General features: G+C 48.0%; 2 long non-coding RNA genes across 5 annotated transcripts; one reads left to right on the top strand and one right to left on the bottom strand.

The window, feature by feature from the left end:
• The first annotated feature begins 417 nt into the window (after positions 1–417).
• Positions 418–27,077, top strand: LOC147362067 (uncharacterized). Of its 4 annotated transcripts, none has more exons than XR_015138459.1 (4): positions 418–662; positions 22,756–22,876; positions 23,776–23,846; positions 26,071–27,077. It is a non-coding gene; the product is annotated as an uncharacterized LOC147362067 (long non-coding RNA). The 4 variants fall into 4 exon arrangements; XR_015138458.1 differs by having other exon boundaries at positions 25,102–27,077; XR_015138457.1 differs by having other exon boundaries at positions 419–662; positions 24,019–27,077.
• On the bottom strand, positions 7,006–9,067 carry LOC147362068 (uncharacterized). Its single transcript, XR_015138463.1, has 3 exons — positions 8,537–9,067; positions 7,872–8,067; positions 7,006–7,797 (listed from the first exon to the last, which is right to left on the bottom strand). It is a non-coding gene; the product is annotated as an uncharacterized LOC147362068 (long non-coding RNA).

The following is a 27,077-nucleotide window of genomic DNA, read 5'->3' as shown; positions in this document are numbered from 1 at the left end:
ATTTCCTCTCCAATCTCTCTTGGGATGCGTTTGATACGATTCCAGGGCGTCCAAGTTCAGGCCAGTTTGGTTGGAATCAATGGGCGTTTTCTGGCTCATCTTCTGTGGTGTAAACACACACACACATTCACACACACCACACACTCACACATGTGCTTGTGTGCTCTCCCAAAGCGCAGGTGTGCACATCCACACTCACGCACACGTGTGTACATGTACACGAAAGCCCTGGCTCCCCTCTCACATCTGGCCGCACATTTTCGACAAGGTGCCCTCCTGCTCTTCCTCAACATTTGCAGGCCACGTTGTTGACCTCTGGCCTCTCTCCCAAGCTGTTTTCGTAGGTCACTGCCTTCATCCTTTCCCTCATTGCAAAAGTCCTGTTTCGATGAGCAGGGTCTGACAAGAACAGAACACCGTGTCTTCAGTGAACTCACCACAGACGTATTACAACACCGCTATCATCAGATCGCTTCCTAAGACAGAAGGAATTCCTGCCAGTTCTGATATGCAGTTGAGTTGTGGTTTAACTCCTTGTGCTGAGAACGCCACGGGGAGTCAGATGGAGCGGCCCTGTGTTCTCTCTACGCAGTGCAGGTAGAGAACACCTTTGCAGAGACAGAGGCCACGTCACGCTGATATTCTCATTCATTCGCTTCAAGGTAATGCTGGCAAAGTTTTCTGCTTTTTGTTCAACTGGCTGTGTTTGGTAAAACTGTATAAAAGAATCATTTTTTTGTAGGTGACAGTCACTGAAGATCATCAATTTATATGTCTTATCACTAAAGATAAGCTCCCATGGTTGGAAATGTCAGATAGAAGGAGAATATGGCTTTTGACTTTATTGTAAGACAATCAGCTTAAGCCTGCATGCTTCGCGCTAAGTCATTTCAGTCATGTCTGACTCTTTGCAACCCCATGGACTGTAGCCCGCCAGGCTCCTCTGTCCATGAGATTCTCTAGGCAAGGATACTGGAGTGGGTTGCCATGGCCTCCTCCAGGGGATCTTCCCAACCCAAGGATCGAACCCGAGTCTCCTGCGGCTCCAACGTTACAGGTGGATTCTTTACCACTGAGCCACTAGGGAAGCCCAATCAGTCTAAGAGAAAGCATACAACTTTAAATTAAAAACTAAATTAATTTAAAATTAAAAACTATGGTCATTTTCAAAAATAAGAATATAAAAATACCCCAACTTTCTACACAAGAGCACTTACGTTTAATGACAACACAGAAGTACTTTATTATTTATTTACTTGGCTGTACCATGTGGCGTGTGGGATCTTAGTTCCTCCACCAAGCATTGAACCCAAGCCGCCTGCAGGGGAAGCGTGGAATCTTAACCACCGGATGGCCAGGGGAGTCCCAAGCATGTACTTCAGTAGAATATACAAAAGTACAGTATATATTTTGAGCAGAGAGTCACTTTTAGTGAGAGACCACTAGAAGTGGTCGAATTTAATTGTATCAGTTTAAATAAATAAGTTTGTATAAAGTTTAATTGTATCAGGTTCTTGAGACGGAAATAAAATATGACGATGTGGTCACACAAGGTAAAATACATTCCTGAACAGGAAAAGCTCTTTTGTGAGTTGTATGTTGTGTTACCATCAGAGACACAGAAAGAGAAATTAAATAAGGACCATAGAAAGAGCAGATGCATCGAACTATAATTTCATGGAGAAAACAGTAGTTTTGTCTGTCTTGTATGAACATGAACCATTTTGATTCTAAATGTCACTCCATCCCCAGATCTCGTGTGAGCTTGTCTTATAAACTGGGAAAGTGCATAAGGTTTTTAGCCCCTACTTTTTAGGTAAAGGGTTGCTCACAAGGTCAAGTTATCTGAGGCTACGCCAGAGCTCAGAGTTGGTTGTTGAGAGGGGTCAGTGGCTACAGGACACACTTCAGGGCTCCTCCAGGACAGAGGGCAGCAGAGCCTCAGCTTCTAGGCTGCGGGGAGGAGACCTTGGCTGCATCTCCGTCATTGCTCTTCTGAGAGGGGAGGTCACGTTGTCGCTTAGCTGGGGTCACATCCCCACGTCGCAGGGCTCCAGGCAGGGTGCTGAAAGTTGTGGACCTCGGGTTCTGACTCCTGGTGTTCGAGTTCTTCTTAGTTTTATGACTTGGGCTGGGTTATTAAGCCTGAGAATTGCTTTCCTCCTGTTGGAATCATGACAACCTCTTCTCTGTAGAGCTGATGAAGGTGAAAGAGAGTGTTAGTCGCTCAGTCGAGTCCAACTCTTTGCAACTCCATGGACTGTAGCCCACCAGGCTCCTCCGTCCATGGGATTCTCCAGGCAAGAACACCGGAGCGGGTTGCCATGCCCTTCTGCAGGGGGTCTTCCCTATCCAGGGATCGAACCAGGGTCTCCTGCCTTGCAGGCAGATGTGGGAGTTAAATTAGCCAGTTCTTGCAAAGTGCTCAGCAGCGAGCCCGTCGCCTGTGGAGCCATTGGTCAGTGTTCTCTGGGGACACAGCCGCCACTGAATCACTTTCTGCGCTGGGACCTTTAACCCTGTATCTCAGGCCTCTGGCAATAAGGAAACACTTCGTTTCCGGCTTGGGAGCGAAAACCATGACTCCAACTTTATGACAGGAAATACAATCCAAACAGTATTTTTGTTTCCCCAGGCTCAAGTTTCCTCCTTGAGATCACCAAGTGCCCTTTGCTGAGTCTTGGCGGGCACTTACGGCACTGATTCCCAGAGGCCGGACTGTCACAGGGCCCGGGCACTTACAGCACTGATTCCCAGGGGCCAGACTGTCACAGGGCCCGGGCACTTACGGCACTGATTCCCAGGGGCCGGACTGTCACAGGGCCCTTCGGTTCTGGGAATGGGTATTTTCTGAATGTCAGAATTCTTGCACCTAAGTGACCCAAGTGGGGTCCCCAGACCTCAACTCCGTCACTTTCTCTCCAGGGGACACCTCCCTAATCAGGTCAGAGGGAGCGTGTGGACGTCAGAGCTCATGGCTCTCACCACAGTGCCATACGTTTCAGAGTTGAAGGGCACGTTCAAACTTATTCTTCTGATCCCTTCAGTGTGCAGGGCCTGAACCTAAGACTGGGCAGGCAGAGGTGGATGTGTGAGGCTTATTTCCCTGCAACCGGGCAGGGCTTAACTACTAGGCTCTGAACTTTAGTGGAACAGGACGGACTAACCAGTTCTTCCCCACAGAGCTGGTCATTGCATCTTGGTAGATGTGCGCTGGTCGTGAGCGTGGACAGCCACTGAGCAGGAAAGGGTGGGGGCACCTTCCCTCTCTGTGCCACTGATCAAATAACAAATAAAACTGCGTGGGCACTGCAGGGTCTCCTCGCGCTGCTAGCATCTTACACATCTCTGCAGTGTGTCCGACCCCCGAAGGGCTGGGATGGACCATCGCTGCTCCATCCCATGGACGGAGAAGCCTGCAGGCTACAGTCCATGGGGTCTCTGGACACGATTTCATACCCACTTCTGCCTTTTGAAGAGTCTGGCTTCCAGTCATCCAGAGCCCCATCTGCATGTGGCGTGAACTTTCTTCCAGGACTGGAAACAACTTCCCCGAGACCGGCTGTCCCAGAGCCTTGGGGACCCAGCCTGGCCCCTGGGCTCAGCCCTTTGGCTTCTGTCGGGGCTAATGCTTCCATGGTGCTCAGACCTGGCAGGCAGCCAGGAGAGGAAATGTGCGACCTGGGTGAAGAGCGGGCGCTCAGATGTTTCACCTCCTCCTCTCCTCAGTACTTTAAGGAAGTATTCATTTCCTCTCTTTTTTAAACTTCCTCTGGGAATGTTGAAAATGGAAGACTTTATCTGAGCTTATCTGAACGTGTTGTTACCTGCAAATCCAAACCTCCGTTTACCTGCTCACAATGCACTTGTCATCTGTGTCAGGAAGATTTTTACAGCTTGGATAAGATTGCCAAAATCAGGGAAGCGAGCCTATGTTCATACATACTCCTGTAAAGAGATTTTTTGGTTGCTGTCACAAGTCCTTAAATGTTTATTGGATAAATGAATGAATGACCCTTATAGCCACACCACTGCTATGACTTGAGACAGACTCCATCCACATTCTGAATGTTTACTTCAAATATCTATCTGCTGAGAACTTTTCTCTAAATAACATTTATATCTTGCAATAATTTTAGATTTTCAGAAAAGTTGCATGCATTTCGCAGAGAACTTCCCTAGTGTTAATGTTTTATGTAACCAAGTTGCATTGAAATTAACATTTCTGTAATGCTTTTAACTACAGACGTTATTCAGATTTCACCATTCTTCAAACCAATGTTCCTTTTCTCTTCCAGGATTTAATTCAGGATACCATATCATATTTAGAAGTGGTTGGAGACATTTCTTCTCCCTCATAAAATTAAACAAGCCAAACTTCCCCTAAGAAAATAACAACTGATAAAATTTATTGGGAGGTGGAAGGATTATTCTAGAAAGGGCCAGATAGTACAGAGAATCCCGTGGATGGAGAAGCCTGCAGGCTACAGTCCATGGGGTCACAAAGAGTCGGACTCGACTGAGCAACTTCACCTTCACTTTTCACTTTCGCCTTTGCAAAAGTAGCCACAGACAACGACTAAACAAGTGAGCACAGCTGTGTTCCAATAAAACTTTATTTGCAAAACACGAGGTGGTCATATTTGAGTCTTAGGCAATAGTTTTCCAACCTCTGATTTTATTGAGCCGTGATTTAACATCAAACTTGGTGTAATAGTCACTCCCTTCTTTCATTGTTACCAAAGCATGTGGAGTTCTCCTATGCCCTGGAGTGAGCTACATAGAGCCCCTTCTCCTCTTTTCTAGACTGAAGGTGGCAGAATTCTCTTGACTAAAGGTACCTCTGTCTACTTTAACCTACACTCAGAAATCCTCTACTGTAACACTCAGAGAACAGTCACTATACAAATTTAAATTGCCAGTTAATGATCATCATCTTGCAATAAGGGTTGTATTAATATCCGCTTGGCTGAAGGGGAGAGGCTTTTGAAAACTGGTGAATCTTGTCAATCAATTCCACTTAACTGAAATTTATTTTTGTAAGATGCATTCACCTTTCATGTAGCTATGTTTGGAGATTACTTCTTTGAAAAGTGAGCTATTCATTCTGAGTTGTTAATCTTTTTTTTTGAACGTATATTTTATTCTTTGGAGCATTTTTAGGTTCATGCAGGAACTGAGCGAGAGGTACAGAGTGTCCCCATGAGCCCCTTGCTCCCACCACTGCCCCCAGCTTCCCTCACTGGGTCATCCTGACTGGTCCATGGGGCCCAGATGTTGGTCAAACAGTATCCTGGGTGTGTCTGTGAGGATGCTTTGAATGGGATTAGCACTTGCATTGGTAACTAAGTAAGGCCGATTGCTCTCCCCAGTGTAGGCGTGGGCCTCACCCAGTCAGTTGAAGACCTGAAGAGAAGAAAGGCTGACCCTCCCCAAATAAGAGAGAACTCCTCCCCACTAACTGGCTCTCCTCTGGGACACTGGCTTTCCCTGAGCTCAGGCAGTGGTTTTTAATTTTAATGAAGTCCACCTGATGCACTGCTTCTTTCCTGGATTGTGTTTTTAGTGATGTTGTCACCAAATCCAAACTCATCTCGATTTGCTCCTGGGCTATCTTCTGGGAGTGTATGGCTTTGCATTTTGTGCTTAGTTCTGCCACCTATTCTGAGTTAATTTTTGTGAAGTTTGTAGGGTCTGTGTCTGGCTTTATTTTTTTGCATGTGGATGTCCAGTTGCTTCAGGATGTTCCTTTGTTGCAGAGTCTGTCTTTTCTCCATTGATTTACCTTGGTTCTTTTTTCAAAAATCATTTGTCTTTATTTGTGCGGGTCTATTTCTAGGTTATCTGTTCTATTTCATTGATCTGTTTTGTCTGTTCTTCTGCCAATCCCATACCGTTGTAATTATTCTACTTCTATAATAAGTGCTGAAGTTTGGTACATTAGTACTCTGACTTTTTTCTTCTTAAATACTGGGATGCTATTCTGGGTTTATTAACCTTTTAAAGTTTTGAAAGATTTTCAGGTGTGGATTCTTTACAACTATCTCTCTTTTTGTGTATGTAGGTAAAAATACATACGATTTTTAATTAATACATATAAATTTCTTGGAAATCATTCCTTATTTTCTAGGCCCTGAGCCCTCCAGCTATGTTGAGCTTCCTGGGAATACACCTAGAGCTTGATTTTATTTCATTTTTTTCTGTCAGGGAAGCATGTGCCCAGTGCTGTTTTTGGTTATTTTTAAAAAAAGTTTCTGAAAGCTTTTAATGCTTCAGCTATCATCTGTAGAAGCCACAGTCTGAGGTGTAGAGAGTCCTTTACATAGCTGTGGAAAATGAATTTCCCAGAGTTACAAGGTGTGGTTTTTGGCATGTTCAGTAAAAAAGAAACGAACAATAGTAAAAAGGAATTTCTAAGAACATTCCTTTACCTGTGAGTAATCTTGTTTTATTTCCTGCTTGATCTCCCTAAAAGGAATTAATCCTCCCGGGAACACCCCGAGGTTTCATGAGACCCCAAGGAAATTGTAGTTTACGACAGAGCTAAAAACCCTTGGTGAATGTTGCTGTCACAGAAGGAGGAGTGGACAGCTTCAGTCTGCGACTGCACAGGGCTTGCTGTCTCCTTCTCCTGCCTTTTGGGGAGTTTTCTGGGCCCACAAATGTGACTGGGGAATCAGGCAGACTAGATAACGACATTGCTAGTGGTTTAGCATGGCCTTCTCTGGAGTAGAGTTTGGTAGAATGACTGGTACCATCATTATTAGGAAATTGGAGATTGTCCACTTTGAAATTTGTATTTTATTTTAAATCAGTGATTTTTAGCCTTTTTTTTTTTTTCAAGCAGTTTGGGAATCTCCTGGCAGTATATAGATTGAGTCCTTGGAAAAATACTGTTACAGAAAGCTTTGCTTATAATTTTTAAGAGATACAAAGATGTTCTGCATCTCAGAATGAGAACTTATCTTTTAAAATCTCATTTTTGAACTTACTTTTTGTAAGGTATATACCAGGTGTTGGAGAAGGAAACGGCAGCCCACTCCAGTGTTCCTGCCTGGGAAATCCCATGGACAGAGGAGCCTGGCGGGCTACAGTCCATGGGGTCGCAAAAGAGTCGGATGCGACTGAGGGGCAGAGCACGTACCACGCTTGCCATATAACTTCTTCTAACTCACGTTTCCTGGAAGCATGCTCTGTTTACTGTAACAATTTTGTTTCAACGCTATAAACCAAGAGTGAGTCAACTGTGGCCCCCGGCTCTGATACGGGCACCCACCTGTGCTTGTAAATAAAGTTTTATTGGGACGTGGTGGGCACCCACCTGTGCTTGTAAATAAAGTTTTATTGGGACGTGGCCCTGACCGTTTGTGTATGCCTTGTCTACTGCCACTTTCCTGCTACAAAACAAAGTGAATAGTTGAGAATGAGGTCGCACAGCCTGAAAAACGGAAATATTTACTATCTGGACCTTTTTGGAGAAAACTAGCTGACTCATGCTATCAAGAGTGAAATTTGGGACGGTGCAATGTATGGCTTTTTATTTGATTCATGTCAATAATAAATTATGTTTGAAACATTCTCCAGATCACACGAGCTTGATATTCATGTAGCAGGATGCTTAATGAGACTTGCCCTGTTATCTCAGAATCTGGGCCAAGCCTGCAAGCTGAGACAACGATCGCTCACCTCCCAGGCTGAGAACAACAACCCCTCACCCCCGCCTCACCAGAGACCCTCAGTGGTTCCACTCAACCTTGCCCATCGGGTTCATCTCTGCACTCCCTGCCCTCGAACACACTGTTGAGAAAACAAATGAGTCAGTTCTAAAGGTTGCCATTACTCCATGTTAATGGGGTATCATGTATATTTACCTTTTTCACTGGCCTGCCAAGAGAATCCAGGAAGAGTCTGTCTCATAGCACCCAGCTCTCACTCTTAGCCATTGTAGCTGCTTCTGCTTCTTGTATAAAAAGTAGGAACTCGGGAGAAATGGAAGGCAGTTTTGAGAGTTGCATTCACTCATTTCTGCAGCCAGCATCCCGTTGGGCGGCTTCCCCACGCACTGCTCTGAACGCGGCCCAGAAGTAGAAAGACAAATCAGTGTGGTGGTCTTGCAGCTGATGGCCAAGCCTGGACCTCAGGTCCTGCCTGTGAGCCGGCCACCCTGGGCGCCATTGTTTCTGCTGACCCAGCATTAGGATGGGGGCAGCGCCGCAGTCTGGATTTGCTCCAGTCAACCGAGGAAGGAAAGTCCAAACTTAAAAGTTCTGTGCATTGGGATCCACTCATCTCTTTCAGAATCAGTTCACCAGAGTGTAAAGACAGAATCTGAACGAACAAGGCCAGGTGAGAAGTGACTCTGCCTTGTGGATCAGTTTGCATCTTTATGGTGGGAGAGGATGGGGAATGCAGAAGCCATCCCCCACCCTCACTTTCCCCAATGCGACATGTCTGCCGGAGGATCCACCCTGCAGAGCCCTGGGTCTGACCTGTAGGGAGCATGCTGGGGATCCCAGGAGCATCAGATGGCACTCACCTGCTGGGAGGAGTGCTCCAAAGACGTGCCCTCCCCAGCCTCTCCTTCTAGCACTTTGTAAGAGCCCCGGAGCCCCTCGCTCTGACCCTTCACGTGGCTCAGGCAGCACTAGGGGCGCTGGGCAGGATGGCACAACCTCTCACTCCTCCTGGGAGGAGGAAGAGATGCTGTCAGAGCCGCATCTGCAAACTGCAAGAGGCGGAGGGTTTGGCTTAACGCTCCGAGGTAGTGTATGCACTGGCTTCCGGACATGTGCTGATGGCTCCAGCCATCTGCTGGACGGACATCTGGCCAACACCCAAACACAGGTGCCAAATGGCCTCAGGGGCACCCGCCTAAGCTAGACTGTGGGTCCCTGGGAAAACGCTCTGTGCCCGGCGGGGCTGACCTCTCCACGGAAACAGCGACGTGGGGCCACTTCCCCTGCAGAAGGTGGGAGAGTTCCCACACTGAGCGGTGCTGAGATGCTGGAGGTCTGTTTTTATGTTAAATTCTGTAAACGGAATCACAGACGTAGAGAACAGACTGATGGTTGCCAAAGGGGAGGGTTTTGGGGGAGGCGTGGAGGGGGAGGTTGGGGTTCCGCAGATGTAAGGTTTTGCATGTAGAAGGGATAAAGAAGGTCCCTCTGTAGAGCACAGGGAATTATATTCAGTGTCCTGTATAAGGGAAGCTGCCCAGTCGTGTGCGACTCTGCGACCCCATGGACTGTAGCCTACCAGTCAACTCTGTCCACGGAATTTTCATGGACTGTAGCCTACTGGTCAACTCCGTCCACGGAATTTTCCAGGCAACAGTACAGGAGTGCGTTGCCATTTCCTTCTCCAGGGGATCTTCCCGACCCAGGGATCAGATCGAATCCAGGTCTCCTGCATTGCAGGCAGACACTTTACCATCTGAGCCACCAGGGAAGCCATCCTATATAAACCATATGGAAAAAATATTTTTAAAAGGAATATATAACTGAGTGACTTCATTATGCAGCAGGAATTAATACAACATTATAAATCACCTGCACTTCAGTAGAGTTTTTGAAAAAGTAGTATGTCATTTATTTGCAACACCACCATCAGAACCCCTGAGATAGGCAGATATTCCTTTATCTGCCTATGAACAGTGCCTTTCCTTTCCTGCTTACGATGGAACATGCCTGACACTGCTTGTCACCTGGCACCCACTTCACGTCACTGTCCTTCCCTCCTCCCCCCTCCCAACCCACGTCCAAGGGCAGGTGTGGCCGCCAGCATCGAATTTCACACCCTTCAGGTCTCCATGGGAAGAGGCTGACCTTTCCTTTCACAGGGAAACGCGGGATCATCTCAAGAGTTTTAAGAGCAGCAAGATTGTGTATTAAGAATTGCTCATTGGAAACGGGAACGAGAATTTCAAACGCTCTCCACACACCTCTTCTTAAAAACGGGACAGGGAAGTCACGAATTTGGTAGAACATGCATCTCCAACAGGGCAATGTGGTTCCCAGGAGGTGAAAACTGATCCTCGATGGACAGAAAGCCCCTGAGATATGACTGCAGTCTGTGGGCCTTCAAATGACCACAGTACCACCACGTGCAGTGTATCTGTGACCAGAACAGGTCACAGGGAGGGGTTAGGAAGGACACGTCTAAAAACTCCTTCAGGGGTGGACAAGAAAATGTTTGAGGGACACCCACGCAGAGAGGAAATATTGCAGCAAGAATGAAGTCTGCAGGCAAAGTCACAGAGTTCCCTCTTTTATTCCAGAAACAGGCTAACCAGGGACCGAGAGACTGAATGGTTTACATAACACTCCTGGGAGACCTGCTCCCGTGACCAGGTTTGATTCCTGGCAGGGAACTAAGATCCTTTATGCTCTGCCATGAGGACAAAAAAAAAAAAAAAAGATGTTGCCTACTTTCTTCAAACTGAGGGTTTGGGCCAACCCTGCCTCTAGGAAGTCTCTCAGTGCCGTTTGTCCAACAGTATTTGCTCACTTGGTGTCTCTGCATCATCTTTTGGTAATTCGTGTGATATTTCAAACTTTTTCATTATTAGTACTGTATTTGTTTTGGCAATCTGTGATCAATGACCTTTGATGTTACGACTGCACCTTGCAGGCTACCCTGGTGGCTCAGCAGTAAAGAATCTACCGCAATGCAGGAGACGTAGGAGATGCAGGTTTGATCCCTGGGTTGGGAAGATCCCCTGGAAGAGGGCATGGCAACCCGCCCCAGTATTCTTGCTTGGAGAATCCCATGGACAGAGGAGCCTGGCGGGCTGCAGTCCACAGGGTCACAAAGAATCGGACACGAAGCAACTGAGCACGCATGTGCACTGCACTCTGCTGAAGCTCCGATGGTGTTAGCATTTCTAAGCAATGAAGTATTTTTTAATTAAAGTATGTACATGCTTTTTAGACATAATGCTATTGCACACCTCCTAGGTGGCCATCCCTTGTAAATGGAGCTTTTATATGCACCAGGAAAGCAAAACATTTGTGTGATTCCCTCTATCGCGGTGTTTGTTTTACTGGGATGTTGGCTTTATTGCAGTGGTCTGGAACTGAACACCTGCATCTGAAGGTATGCCTGCAGCTGGTTTGCAAGGCTGGGGAACACCATTTTCTCAGACTCAACCCCAGAGAAGACACACACGGGATGATATTCCTGGTGACATAGTGTTCGGCGCAGAGCTTGTAGTGCTAGGAGAGGAAGGAACTTTCCCCTGAGAAGGTCCCCCCTAGGGTAAGTCCGCAAGTCGCTTAAGTGAGATGGCCTGGCTGCAGAGGACGGTGCTCACCAGGGCCTCGAGTCCAGGCTGTCCGGGCTCCACTGGCACGGTGGGACAGCGGTGCCCCGCATCCCTGGGGCGGCCCCTCCTCTGGGCCCCGTCCGCCTCCTCCTGGTCACGGCCACTTCTGAGGCCCCTGGCCTGCCTATTGCTGGCCTGTCCTGATGGCCAGGCTGTGTCCCACCAGCGTCCAAATTCAGGGCTCGCTTTCAGAGCCGAGTATGGAAGCAACTCCTTCTTTTCCTCACCATGCCTTTTACATGCAATGTGTAGTTGATCTAATTTCTTAGTTTCCTATAGTTCTCCATCTCTAGGAACTTTGGGAAAATTTACCCGAGTCTTGTTTGGGGGAATATTTGAAGAGTCTCACCTGCTGTCCTCCTGTTTCCCTGAGGTGTCAGGACACACCTCCCCTGGGATACCTTCCACTCGCTGGACCTTTAGAGGCTGCAAAGAAACTGTACTGCTTTCTGTGCAAAAACTCTAACTTTAGCCATTTTCCATTTCATGCTTTGTAGAGCTTCCCTGGTGGTTCAGATGGTCAAAAATCTGCCTGCAATGTGGGAGAGCTGAGTTGATCCCTGGGTCGGGAAGATCCCCTGGAGAAGGGCGTGGCAACCCACTCCAGTATTCTTGCCTGGAGAAGCCCACAGACAGAGCAGCCTGGCAGACCTCATGGAGGACCTTATTGCCAGGAGGACCCTTCCTGAACCTTCCTGGTGCCTACAAATACGTATCCAGTCTCTTGTCACAATCAATATTCTTGGAAATAAGGAAAATTTATAGTTCTTAATACGCTGATTTTCTCCACAAATTTATTGACCATGTCAAATGAAGTTGAGCAAAACATGCTACATCAGAAAATTGTTTTTAATGTCTTTGTGCAATCTTCCTTTAAAAACAAAATGGGAGCATTTTAGTGCTGAAGCATTTTGCAAGTTGCCAGGCGCCGGATTGTATTTTGGTGTGTCACAGCAGAGGTTGTGACAGAACCATTGTCTTCTGAGGCAATCGTTTTCCATGGAGAACAGACAGCCTGGAAATGCTGGAAATTAGGGATCTTCTCATCTTTTGACCTAAAGGGTTGATCCAGACTCATTTACGGAGTTAAGGTGTGGAGTAAACGATGTTCAGGAAGGTTCAGCTTGGTAGCAATTACATAAGCAAAATCTCTGGAACAAAACAAGCAAATACAAACATTGCTTTGGTGTGTGTGGGCCCCGATTGCACAACTCGACGCCTTGAGCTGACCCTGTAATTAGTCATGATGGTTCCTGACGTGGATGTACCTGCATGGGGGCGGGGGAGACACAGTTACACCAACAAAAACATTCTCATTTTTGCATGACCTGACGTGGCCTCCTTTCTCCCCAAGGGGAGCTCGTTTGGACAAATGATGTTCGCCACGGGCAGATTCTGAACTGGCAAATGCAGGGAAACTAACAAAAAAGCAGCAATCAATGGAGAAAGAAAGTCCAAATCAATTCCACAATATGAAGAGGTGAGAAGAGGCAGGGGCCGGCCCTGTGAAAAGCAATGAACTGGGAGAAAAACGTGGGACTCGGGCCTCTCTCCTCCACCTCAGTCAGACTGCGTGTCCCTCTTGAAAATGACAAGAGCCCTGGAAACGCAGACGTCAAATTCAGCAAATAGGTACCCTGTGTTTCTTCCGAACAGCACAGACTTTCTGTTAGAATGGGAATCAATCTATGAAAAGAAATCAGTCTGTCAATATGTTCCTGTTTTTCTCCACCAGCAAGGAACTCAGCTCATTTTGAAAAGCCAAAAGGAACACAGGCTGCCTCTTAGAATGAATGCCCCAGGGAAGCTCAGCGTTTGGAGGTCAGATGTTCTTAGGAGATCAGGAGAGCTCCTCAGTCTGCCTGGCTGTGGGGAGGTGGAGAAAGCAAGCCTGGGTGATGCTATGAGGTTCCTCCACTCACTGTGGAGGGCGGGGCGGGCAGAGGAATCCACAGGGCCCCAGTGGTGAAAGCAGAAGTGTTAGTCGCTCAGTCGTGTCTGGATCTTTGCAACCCCACGAACCGCAGCCCGCCAGGCTCCTCTGTCCGTGGAATTCTCCAGGCAAGAATACTGGAGTGGGTTGCCGTCTCCTTCTCCAGGGGGTCTTCCCAACACAGGGATCGAACTCGCATCTGCCACTTGACACTGGGGAAGCCCAGAAACAGGACGAGGTGTACTACCTCCCATGCAGGGTTTTATTGAGGGGAAAAAAAGTCTTCGTCTGTCTAGTGATTATAATTCTCTCTCCGGATGAGCCTCATTTCACCCTGGGCTTCTCATCTTGAAGGAAGGAAAAAAACAAGTTGTATTCAGCTATCAGGGATTCTTGCAGACCTGGTAGATTCCCTTGTTCAAAGCTCTTGGGTTTGTGTGAAAAAGCAAACAAACTCAGAAAGCAAAACCCTAAAGCTTCCAACAAATTGGAAATACACAGTCAATGAGGGACAATATTTATCTTTTGGAGAAGACCTTTAAATAAAGACTCAGAGGGGGAAAAAAAACAAAAACAAAAGAAAAATAATCATTTGGTGTATTTCCCCAACATATTGGATTTTTGATTGTCAGTATATGCATTTTCACTTCCGCCAAGACATCTGCATCCATCCTGCTTATTACCAGAGATTGAGCATCACCAGGCAAGACTGTTACTATGGCAAGCGCTTTTATCGGAAGAGGAATGTAAATGAGAGGAACTCACAAAATGTACGGCGAAAACAGGAAGGCAGAGAAAAAAAAAATTCTTCCTTCTTGGGCCTAAGCATTTTAAAGGAGATGGTGACCATGAAATATTTAACAATTACCTATTTAGGTAAGCAACCTCATTGTAAGAACTGTAGGAGGCACCAAGGCAAACACGGGAGGTTTCCTGATCTCAAGGACCTCGCATTCTGGTTGGGGAATCCTGCCATAATCAGCACAGATGGATGATCCCCTCGATGTGATACACACGTGGTGAACTGAGAAAGAAGCTAGAAAACAGGTGCGTTGGGAGCCCAGGTAAGGGAGATACGATGGGCGAAGTTTGATCAAGAAAGATCTCTTCTGGGAAAGGGTGTGTAGACCTTGTTTTTAAAGGGCAGATAATGTCGGGATGGATCAGAGACAGTTAAGTATTACGGAAAAGTTCAAATATATATTCGACGGTTTAAGGGGTTGACTAAAATAGGGAAGAAGTAAAGGGAAAAGCTGGAATCCAGATGAAAAAGGTAAATGCATCTCAGTTCTGGGGGGATTGCTTTTGAAAGGCTAAGGAATTCGGACGATACCCTGTAGGGAAGGGTTAGGGGCTGTAGGTTTCTGACCGGTCCTGGCTTCCCGCTTCTTTGTAAATAGGGACAGGTGTTGAATGACAGGTCCCCCGGTCCACCTTCCCCCGCTGGGGTCGGGCTGGGGGCGTGGACGAAGTCCTCATTCAGCAGTTCGCCCGCTCACCATCCAGCTTTGTTCTCATTCCTGTTCTGAGTTTGGCAAACACTCCCTGAAGTGTATTGTACTGTTTCCAGGCTACCCCTCACGTAGCACAGCCTCTGCAGAGTGTCGGCTCTCTGCCAACCAGCCCCGATCTGTTCCTGAATCAACATTGAGTGTCTGCAGCCATATCTCCCAGCAGCTCGCCAGCCCCCTGCAGGAACCCACCGGTTTCTAGGGGGTGCTGACTGCGTCCATGCCCTCTCACCGTCGTGGGCAGGGCTGGGCGTCAGAGGGAATGGCTTGCACCCTCCACGTACTCTTGGCCTGCCTTCAGATAGTCTTCTGGTTGCTTCCGAATTGCGGACTCACATTTCCAAGTGCTAGAAAAGTCCAGTCTCCATCACCCTTCCCGAGCTGGCAGGCTGGATGCTCAGACCTGGTGGATACTCTGAATTCACCAGGAATCTCAGCTCAGCTTTTCCATACCCAGTCTACCTCCTAGCTAACCAGGCACGGGCAAGGAACATGATCTAGAAAGCAATGCACTAGGGTATTAAACCTGCTATTGTGTGAAATGCATTAAAAGAACAAAGAGTGTTAGGAAGAAAGCTAGAGAAAGAGGCTCAGTGTCCATGGAGAGATCTGGGTTCTGGAAGTGACAGGTGTTCTTAGCCTCTGTCGGGTCTGACTCTTTGAGACCCTAAGGACTGTAGCCCACCAGGCTCCTCTGTCTGCAGGAATCTCTAGGCAAGAATACGGGCGTGGGTTGCCATTTTCAAGTGGTACTAGATGGGAAAGGAAGGGATAGATATGAGATTTGTTGTTTCTGTTCAGTTGCTCAGTTGTGTCCGACTCTGTGACCCTTTGGACCACAGCATGCCAGGCTCCCCTGTCCTTCACTGAGATAGATAAATGGGAAAAAAATGGACCAGACACGGCGACTCCTCGGCCCGAAGGAACAAACAGGACGGAGTCCAAGGCGACTGAAGAGCTTCTGGTGTGGACGATGGAGAGGAGGCAGTTGCCATTAACAGAAATAAGGAAACAGGAGGGACATTTACCATCCCCACCCCGGGCTGGGTGGGTTGAATTTAAATGCTCAAGTAAAAATGGAACTCTTCCTCAGTGTCTTAGAGGGGGAAATGGTGCTACTGGGTGAATTTGTTAGTGAAGGGGAAAAAAAAAGGAACAAACTGGTAAGAGATGCAGGAATTAGCTCAGGGAAATGTTCATGTTTAAGAAGAAGTTTGAGGGGGGAAGAGGAAGAAAAGTCAATAAAGAGATAGAGAAGTGAGAGCCAAAGAGGTCGCGGTTGAGCCAAAGTAACTCAGGGTCACAGAAGTCAGGCAGCCCCAGATTTCAGAAGAAATAGACCAGTCATGTCACATGCTCTTAAGAAGTCATGGTGAGCGGGGAATAGCCCCTGACTGGGAGAGAGGAGTTCACGCACGTTCACTGGTGCAGTGCACCCGTCCTGGTGGAGATGGAGCAGACGCCGCCAGCCAGGGCGTCTGTAAGTATGAATAGTTCGAGAAGTTTACCCAGATCTGGATATGAATAAGCAGCCATCGTTGAGAAATTTGGCAGAGTCAAGAATGAGGGCTTCTGTTCAGTGTGGGCAAAGCAGAGACTGAGAAGATTCTGGATGAGGGGGGTCATTGTTTAGAAAAGAGGAGGAAGGTATTTTATGCTCATTTAGAAGAGCATAAAATGTAAAGTACTTTTGTACAAAATTTGTGCAACTGTAAAGCTGAGCGCTGAAGAACTGATGCTTTTGAACTGTGGGGTTGGAGAAGACTCTTGAGAGCCCCTTGGACTGCAAGGAGATCCAACCAGTCCATTCTAAAGGTGATCAGCCCTGGGATTTCTTTGGAAGGAATGATGCTAAAGCTGAAACTCCAGTACTTTGGCCACCTCATGCAAAGAGTTGACTCATTGGAAAAGACTCTGATGCTGGGAGGGATTGGGAGCAGGAGGAGAAGGGGACAACAGAGGATTAGATGGCTGGATGGCATCACCGACTTGATGGATGTGAGTCTGAGTGAACTCCAGGAGTTGGTGATGGACAGGGAGGCCTGGTGTGCTGCGATTCATGGGGTCACAAGAAGTAGGACATGACTGAGCTGCTGAACTGAACTGAACTGAAATGATGTAGAAAATAATAAACATTTTTTACCAAGAAACATCAATAGAAACCTATATAAATGGAAGGATCTGAATATCTTATCAGGGGAATCGTTAAAATATTTTGTTTTTTTCTTTTCTCCTTGTCTGTCTCTTTCTTTCTTATTTTTTAAGTTATGAAAATATGATAACATATTTATAGGAGACATAGAAAATACAGAACAAAATTACGTATAGTTCCACTATATACTACAATTGCTTGTTTTAAGTAGATAAATTAAGATTTTTAGTTGGAATTTCAATATCGAATTCTCCAAAATTAATAGAATGAATGTAGAGAGAAGTAGAATACAGTAAACCTGAAAGACGTTGTGAACCAATTTGACACAATTAAGATTTACACAATTTTCACACAACAGTAGGGTACAAATTTCTATTCCAGTTCCTGTCAACTATGAACCAGGATACACTGGAGATGCTGGCACACTAAATCCAGAGACGTAACACCAGGTGCAGAGGTTTCATGGTGTAAAGGTGTTGAATTAACTCTCTGATCACCGATCGGCACGTTCAGCAAAGTCGCCTCTAGATCCCATCGCTCTTTATCTTTCTCCTTTAGCAGCTCCACAGATTCCGTGCACAGAGTGTCTTGAAGAACACTTGAAGCTAGGCGCCATCTCCATTTTTATTTGTAGAATCTGACAGCCCTGCCTACTCTCCCCGCCTGAAAACTGTCCAGGAATGTCCCCTCTGTGGGCTTCCCAGGTGGTGCCGTGGGAGGGACTCTGCCTGCCAACGCAGGAGATTCAGAAGACTCGGGTGTAATCCCTGGGTCGGGAAGATTCCCCTGGAGGAGGGCACGGCAACCTCTCCAGTATCCTTGCCCGGAGAATCCCATGGACAGAGGAGCCTGGCGGGCTATAGTCCATGGGGTCGCACAGAGTCAGACATGTCTGAGCACACACGTGCATCCCCTTCCGTATCTTTATTTTGGTGCAAATCATCAGTACCCAGTTCAGGATTTATTTCCTTTTTCTGTTAGTGAAAGAGGTATGGTGGGGTCTGGCTTCTTGCTGCCCAAAAGCCGCTAAACAGGCCAGGATGGTGGAAAGGACAGTCTGCTGTATTTCAGACGCTGGGAACTAGGGAGGGAGGGGGGCAGACATCTGTCTGAAGCCTGACTCCCCCTACCAGCCCCCAACTACTGGGGCAGGAGCTTAGACGGAGTGCGGGACAGGGGGGATCTACATCCAGAAACAGTCATCTCTGACAGTCGCCTTCAGGTTGGTCCTCAATGGTCTGATCAGCTCGTGCTGGTTGCTTTAGGTACAGCTGATCTTCAGTTCCAGGGCCCATTTTCCCCCATTTCTTTATGGCCAGTTCTCAGAGTGTGGCAGCTCGTGTCCTGGGTACGGTCTGGTCATCACGTAGTTATCCCGTCCACCTGGGGTTTCAGTATCTATAAGACAGCTCACACGATGTGGCTCAGAATATCATCTATAGTCCTGGAGAAAGAACTGAAGGTCCTTGACTATGGTTAATGAGTGCATTCTTAGTATTTGGTCTCCTTTGACTGTTTTCCTCTGTCTTCAAGGTTCTCAATTTTCTGCCGGGCCGTGGGGTCCTCGTCCCTGTCGGGTCCCGCTCTGTCTCGTCCACATCGTCGATTCTTCTCTTAGGAAAGCGTTTTTGTGGACATCTCTTCTCTCCTTGGGCACCTCCACCTAAATGTGTCTGAGAACAAGCTTGTTACCTTGTCTCGGAAACAAGCTAATGCTTCACCCCTGGCCTCCCTACTCATGTCAGGGATGCTGCCTCCAGATTCGTGGTTGCAAGGGACAGAAACTCCTCGGGCCCAGCCGTGGTCAAACGGCAATTTACGGCCTCGGCGACGAACCTGCCTGAAGGGCGAAGGCGGTAGGGCCCAGGGCGGTGGAGCAGGGCTCAGGCATGGTCAGCACCCTTCTTGTCCCTGCCCACCCTGTCGGACGGCCTTGTTCCCTCTGGGCATGCGGGTCCTAGAGGGCAGCCCAGGCTAGACTCTGGCTCTGCCAGTTCACAGTACGACCCAGCACCTAGTTACCGACCCTTCCTGAGGCTCCCTTTCCTCCTCTGCCAGCTCCACTCTGAATTTGGTTCTCCAGAAGCAGAGAGATTTGGATGCACTTGGTTGCCCGAGGGGATAGTCTCAGGAGAAAAGGAAGCAGGGAAGAAGCCGGACAGGCTGGGGCGATGATGTCGTCTCAGCTAGAGTCTGCACTCCCTCCGATTCCATGGGGAGCTCTGCAGAGAGAGGTGGTGTGCAAGGCTGGACCCCTTTGAGACAAGGAGCCCGGAACCAGCCTGGGTGTCCCTGTGTTAGCTGGGTGCAGGTTGTCTCTGCAGGAGACAGAGCTGGGGAGGAATAAGCTCCCGGGAACAGAGGCTCCAGCAGGGTCAAGGCCAGTGGAGTAGGAGGGGTATCCTGGCAACTGGAAGCCTTGATGCTCAGCAGTGGAGGAGGCCAGGGCAGGACGCCAGCAGTGTTCACACTGCATGTGGAAGCAGGGTCCGCCTTGTGGGTCTCAGTCACAGGAGGCGCATGCCTGCAGCGTGCTGAGGCGCTTCAGTCATGTCCGACTTTGTGCCACCCCATGGCCTGTAGCCCGCCAGGCTCCTCTGTCCATGGGATTCTCTGGGCAAGAATATTGGAGTGGGCTGCTATACCCTCCTCCAGGGGACCTTCCTGACCCAGGGTTCAAACCAGAGTCTCCCATGGCTCCTGTATTGCAGGCAGATTCTTCACTGGTAAGTGACAAGGGGAGCCCCGTGAGAGATGCTTAAGTCATTATCTGGCATACAACAGGCACTCGCTAAATGCTACATGATGATTAGAGCTACTTTTCCAGTTTTACTAGTAGCTCATGAGAGATACTGGGCTTCCCCCATGGCTCAGGTGGTAAAGAATCCGCCTGCCAATGCAGGAGACGAGGGAGACGTGGGCTGGATCTCTGAGTCGGGAAGATTGCCCTAGAGGGGGAAATGCAATCCACTCCAGTATTCTTGCCTGGGAAATCCCATGGACAGAGGAGCCTGGAGGGCTACAGTCCATTGGGGCGCAAAGAGTTGGGCACGACTTAGTGATTGAGCACATGCATGAGAGATATGGAAAACAAAAAATATGTGTTTTGCCAGAGTTGATAAAACTTTTAGTTTTTGCTCAAGAATCTGTGGTCTGTGATCCATGGTTTTACCATTTTTTTGGTACCATTTCTGTAGTTCCAAATATTCAGCAAGGGCGACATGTTTGACTATCCTTTGACTGTTGGTTTTTAAACAGATTTTTCAGCATCAAATCCAAGGTCATCTTTGTTGTCAGTCAGGGTTACAGGAGGCTCCAAAGAAGCAGTTCTATCTGTTCTTACTCATTTCTTGGCGGCCTCTCCTTGGCTTTCTGTTCTGTGACAGTCCCGACCTACACAGATGTATTTTGCAAGCGGGAGTTTGTGCTACACTGTATCAAGTGTATTATATTGCAGTCGTCATTCTAGACATACATCAGCTGCATTGCTTTCATCTGTAAATCTTGTAATTCCATCACAAAAGCAATCAAGTTGTCTATGGAATGATTAGTTCCCTACAAACACCTGGTGATTATGGCTCCTGCTTCTATTATCCACGGATGCTTTCTGATTTCCCCCTCTCCTTCCTCCATTATTTACTGGAGATTCAGGGTGTGCACAAATAATTCAGATTTATCATGTCTCACCGGTTATTTTATAACGTCATTAAGTAGGAAGATGGTACTGTACTTCACAGATGAAAAAGTTAAAACAAAGAAATGTGTGAATTGAAGTGCGATGGTCCAACTGTAATTTTTATCTTAAAAGTCCTCAAGTTCCCTGGAATTGAAAATTTGGTTTTGAAAGGAGTCCACCTTGCCCTTCATTTCCTTTGGGCTCTCAAGCCTTTCTGACTTAGTGGGGCTGCAGATGACTATACCACCTTTTATCTGCCTAGAGAAAACCAAGGTTTATCATTGTAGCTTTTCCTAGTGCACCTACTAAATTTGCAGCCACAGTTTTTCTCTTTCTCCATCTCACAGTTATTTGGGAACACGTCCAAATGCTGTAATTTACATGGTCACTGAGCCAGAATGTATCATTGTGCATGGAATACGGGTTGTTCAGTCGCTCAGCCATGTTCGACTCTTTGAGGCCCCATGGAGCACAGGTGGCCCTCAGTTCAAGCTGGAAAGGCGACAGAGTCACAGTACAGGGAGGATGGTCCCTGGGCCGAGGGTGCTCCAGGCATGCGTATCCTCTTTTCCTCTGACAGATGATTAGACAGTTGCAGTTGGGATAAGAAGGGGAAATAAGAGGAAAGAACTGGGGTGGAAGCACCCAAAGTGTTTGGCTTGAGCGGGAAGTGGGGAGCAGTTGCTGTCTTCATGTTAAGATCCTGGAGTACCTTCCGTGTAAATGAGCTCTTTCCTGCTGAGGGCAGTAGAAATTGGTGTGGATGGTTAGGAACAGAGGATTGAGCTGTATAGCAAGCAAGGTTTTGAAATGTCAAATTTTGTTGTTTACTTGCTAAGTTATGTCTGATTCTTCATGACCCCACAGGTTGTAGCATGCCAGGCTTCCTTGCCTTTCACTATCTCCTGGATTTTGCTAAAACTCATGTCCATTGAGTCGGTGATGCCATCCAACCATCTCATCCTCTGTCACCCCCATCTCCTCCTGCCCTCAATCTTTCCCAGCATCAGAGTCTTCCAATGAGTCAGCTCTTCGCATCAGGTGGCCAAAGTATTGGCACTTCAGCTTCAGCATCAGTCCTTCCAATGAACACCCAGGACTGGTCTCTAGGATGGACTGGTTGGATCTCCTTGCATTCCAAGGGACTCTCAAGAGTCTTCTCCAACACCACAGTTTAAAAGCATCAATTCTTTGGTGCTCAGCCTTCTTTAGGGTCCAGCTCTCACATCCTTACCACAATTTGAATGCATCAGTTATTCGGCGTTTAGCCTTCTTATGGTCCAGCTATCATATCCATACATGACTACTGGAAAAACCACAGCTTTGACTAGACGGACCTTTGTCGGCAAGTTTAGAGGCTAAAAATCAAATTTCAGTCAGAGAAATTCTAGAAAACTAAGGACACGGTTGCTTTTTGACTGCATTTTGTTGAAAGATGGAGAGAACAGGTTGGCTCTTCGGAAACTCCACAGAGATTCTTAGACGCTGGGGGCCTTGGGGACGTTACCTCACCCTGCTGGCAAAGGCAGCTCTTTGGTCAGTGGGATTGGATGGAAGGAGGCTCCACTCTTACAAAAAGACCAGGTCTTTTCTGCATCTAGGGAGTGGGTGGAGCACACTCCGGACCTGGTGTTTGCTGGCAAACAGAAGTTAAAAGGATGTTTAATCACGTTGTTTTTACATTTGGGGACAAGCAATTGTGGGAATCACAGAGTAGGCTTATAACTAGAATCGACATATTTGCATTGGATCTCATTTGCTTTTTTTCTTGTAATGATATCATTCAATTGATCTCTACATATTGATCAGAAACACGTGTTCACTTCATGAATAGAAGACGGAGAAGAGGTTCCCAAAGCAGCAGACTGGAGTGATGCCCTGAATAAATGCCTCGTTTACGGACACCAGTGTGGCTGTGTCCCCAACTCTGCCACCTGTGGGGGTTTATTGGTGCCCTAACAGCAACCGATGGGCCACATAAACACGTTGCATATTTATACAGAAGGCTCTGGATCAAACACGCTGCATTTGTGGGGTCAAACCTTTCCAGCTGCTGGCGCTCTACCGCCTATGCTCTGCCCGTGGTGCAAGCCATGGATAAAGTGCAACATATTTATTCTCAAAAACAAGACAGACTTACCCCAGTTTATTACATTTCAGCCACTACAAGCTCAAGATCATGAAGCCTAATGTTCCCGACTCACACTTTCCCACCCATGAGAGCAATGACCTTGTGCAGGTGAAGGTCATGCCCCCGGAGAAGGGCCGAGTGTAGACCTGTGTGAGTATACACAGGGGAGGCGGGCATGGGGGCCTTCCAGGGCTTGCAAACGGGGTCTCCTGCTCGAGGGTGAAACAGGGAGTGCGGCTGGAAACGGGAGGGCTGGTGTCTCTGGGGACCGGCAGCGGTGAGTTTGCTCTGCACCTGTCCTCTGGGCATCATGGGCTGTGTGGATGTGACGTCTGTGTGGAGGATGGGAAGCCAAGGTTGCCTCCCATCCACCTGCACGAATTAGCACAGCAGAGTGGAAACAGTGCACTCTGAAGCTGCACAGACCTGAATGTAGCTCCAGCTTTGCCTCTGTGTCGCTTCAGGGCTCTGCTGCCCTGAGCGGGGCGGTGCAGGGGCGATCCCTGGTTTCCTTCTGAGGGGCAGGGTGGCCGTGGTCACCTTGCCAGATCGCAAGCGCACTGCCCACCGTGTAATCAGAGCAGCTGGCAGAGTGGCCATTCTAGAGATGGGAGTAGTCGTTACTTCCTTTATCACCGCGGTACATACATCAAGAAGCATGTGAGGTTTTCTGGGTCTTTTCTGCTTTGCGTTGACCTGTAATACTAAGTGCGGAATGAAGTAAGCCAGAAAGAGAAAAACAAATATTGTACATTAGCGCATATACTTGGAATCTAGAAAAATGATAAAGATGAACCCACACACGGAGCAGGAATGGAGATGCAGACACAGAGAGCGGATGTGTGACACAGAGGGGAAGGGGAGGGTGGGGCGGATCGGGAGAGCAGCGCCAAGTGTGAGTTTTCCTAAATGAAGAGAGCTTTGTGGAGTTAAGTTCGCAGTTCTTGTAAAACTATCTAATTGGTAGGCTATCCATCAGCTCTGATAACACAGGACCCCGAATCATAAATGAACAGGATTTTCATCATTTTTTTTTCTCACCATTTCAGTTCTTTGACCAAAGTCAAGAATGAAAGGGAGAAGATGCTTCCTTAGTGGAAGGCAAAGGGGGACATTTTAAGTAAGTACATCTATGTTATGAGGTCATGGATCAGGATCTGAAACCTTATCTGCTAATTTTTCCTTCCATTTCGTTTGCAAGGAAGAGAATGACTGTCATTATCTGATGGATGTTTACTGTTGCATAGAGGGTTCAGCTCGAAAGCCTTATTGTGACTTTGGGGTCATTTCAGTCCACAGAAATGTGCGTGTGAGGAACGGGAAGCAGAACTCAGCTGCCTTGGTTTCCGGCGGGTTTCCAGCTGATGTAGGGGGAGCTCCCTGAAACCAGTGCAGCCGGAGCCCAGGAACCGAGAAAGGGAGACGCTCCGTGCCTGCCCTTCCCTGCCCCGCACAGGACCCCCCGCAGCCGGCACCCAATGCCCTTCCGGCCACACTCTTGCTCCTACCGGCCTGGCCGCAAACAGGACCCTGGCACTTTGTGAGTCCACCCGGCGGTTCTCTCTGTGAAGTTGCCACTAACACTGAACTAGGCCATCCTGAACCTCTGCTTCGGGGGAAACACAGCACTAGGAAGGTCCCGTGAGCCATTGGGTGCCACATTTTCACCAGCTGATGAGAGAGAGCCCTGCCTTGGAGGGAAGAAGTTTGTTTCACGTGTCCTACAAAGGGTTTTGATCGCAGAGGAATATGGATAAAGCTGGACATGAAGGATATGAGGGGCATCTGAGGAGATGAGAGTGAGATGGAGCAGGACCCTGTGGGGCTCCTGGGCACAAAAGACGTCTGTGTCCCCCGTTTCTTGATTACAGGAATTAGGCTTCATTCAGGCTCCATGACCTTCTCTGAGTTCCAACAGGAAGGTTCAAACAGCTGCCAATCAGGGAAGGGAGGGGGTGCCGAAACCAGGAAAGAGCAGTCAAGAAGCAGTAGGGCAGCCTTGGAGCCGGGCCCTGGTTCCCCTCAAGGGATACACAGGAAGATATCTTGGAGCTTTCTGCAGATACTGAAACCCTCACTACACGGAAGTTAGCTGCTTTCTGCCCACGAACACGGAGGCCCTGGACGGCTCGGAACCAGAAAGTTGATGATGCTGACTCCACTCCCTCACTGCCAAGCCATCAGAAGAGTGTCCATGAGCTGATCACGCCCTCTTTTAACTAATACCATACAATTCTTCACTACCCCCTCCAGATGGGGTCAGAGTTTTGAAGGCATTAGCCCGCTGGGGCAAACCCCTTTGCCTGGCAAAGCAATAAAGCTATTCTTTTCTAGTTCACCCAGAGTTCAGCTTCTGAGAATTTATTCTGTCCTAGGTACAGAGGTCAGACTCAGCATCAAGAGCGTGGCGTTGCCTTAACTGAGATGCCATCTCCACTTGCTCCCATGGCCCAGCTTACGGTGCTCTCGTCGGGACAATGACAGCTGAGTGGGAAATGGGATTGAGGTACAAGCATCAGGCGAGAAGGGGCTTTCCCGGTGACTCAGTGGTAGAGAATCCACCGGCAATGCAGGAGCCACAGGAGATGCGGGTTCGATCCCTGGGTCGGGAAGACCTGGAGGAGGAAATGGCAACCCACTCCAGTGTTCTTGCCTGGGGAATCCCATGGACAGAGGATCCTGGTGGGCTACAGTCCATGGGGTCACAAAGAGTGGGACACAACTGAGCGACTAAACAACAGCCTGGCAAGAAAGAATGATGCACAAAGGGGATGATCTATAAGTCCTTAAAGCAGAGAGCCATTTTCCTATGCGTTTCATAGCTGGCTCCCCCGGCTCTTCCAGACAGACCTGTGCTGTCTGCATTATGACAGCTCTCTGCCTTTGTCCCTTGCACTTTTGTAATGCGTGAAGAGAGAGATTAATTGTATGGTGAAACTCTTCGACAATTTGCTGAACCTCTGCATTCCTGACATTAATCTTTCCCCAAGTGCCCTATGATTAACTTGAAAAATCAACCGGGCACAAGCATAGACTAGATTCATGTAAATGGAAACACATAAACAGCGTGCGGGATGGAGAAGGGGCAAGGCTGTCTGGCTGCCGAGAATCTGTAGCAAGATGATACATGAAGCTTTTCTGCAGACTGCTTCATCCGCGGAACGTGTCGGTTATCCGTCAGCCGGTGCTCAGGAGTTAGAATCGCTTCTTCTGGGCAGGGGCCTGGTAAGAGCACAGACCGGGGCTCCATTTGCAAGCTGCTTTCAAGTCATGCAAATAAGGATAACGTTTCTGTCTTGATCTTTAACAGAAAATCTCTCTTCCTCTTTGTTTGTGGAGTTTAGCAATCAGGTGCCTTTACCTGGATTTTCCTCTTTGTGAAGAGATACGAAGCACAGGAGGTCCATTTGGAGATTTTCTAGACAACGTTCCTGCGTGTTTACATCAGAGATGCTCTCCTGACGCCAGCTCGGATTAGTCGTACGCAGTTGGCTAGAGGGCTCTGTTGATCTATTCGCTTTGTAAGTTCTGAACCTCCTTCTCCTGCTCGGACGCTTCCACACGTGAATTTGTTCTTATGTAAATAAAGCTCTTCATCTGTGCTCACAGAATGATGAGGATGAGCTGGATGGAAAAATGGAGCCCGTGTGCAGGGAGGCGAACACGGCCCTCGGGTGAATCCACCAGGGGTGGATTTTACCCCAGAGGCAGCCCCGGGTGCCTGCAGTCTGTGAGACCCTGAGCTGGCCTTCTCTTTCAGCTGCAAACTGTCATCTGAGTCATTCGCTACAGAGTTTCACCTCAAAGGCTGGCAGTTTGAGAATAAGTATGCACCATTGTTTCACCGACTACTTTGAGATTGCTAACCCTTGGCAGTCTGCCCTGAACTACAGCCCCAGCACATGAACCCGTTGTCCACCAGCCACCTGATGGGGCTTCCCTGGTGGCTCAGATGGTGAAGAATCTGCCTGCAATGCAGAAGATCTGGGTTCAATCCCTGGGTTGGGAAGATCTGCTGGAGGACAGCATGGCCACCCACTCCAGTATTCTGGCCTGGAGAATCCCACGAACAGAGGAGCCTGGTGCGCTATGGTCCACGGGGTTGCACAGCATCAGACATGACTCAGCGGCTAAGCACAGCACAGCACAGCCCCCTGATAGAGGCAAAGCGATCAGGACATAATTAAAATGCAGTTAGTCCAGTGGACAGACGTAAGTAGAGATTCTTAACAAGGGAAATGAAGGAATATGCTCAGGCCGTTTTCAGAGCTCAGTTGAAACTTAAATACATAAGTCATATCAAACCTGTAATGTTTGTATTTGAAGCAAAAATTAAAGTGGAATTTAGAAT

Source organism: Bos grunniens, chromosome 12 (assembly GCF_055505025.1).
Source record: "Bos grunniens cultivar Pamir isolate PY7600 chromosome 12, Bosgru_T2T1.0, whole genome shotgun sequence".
Taxonomy (NCBI): Eukaryota; Metazoa; Chordata; class Mammalia; order Artiodactyla; family Bovidae; genus Bos; species Bos grunniens.
Note: the sequence above shows the minus strand (reverse complement) of the source record. Positions and strands in the feature narration are given on the sequence as shown.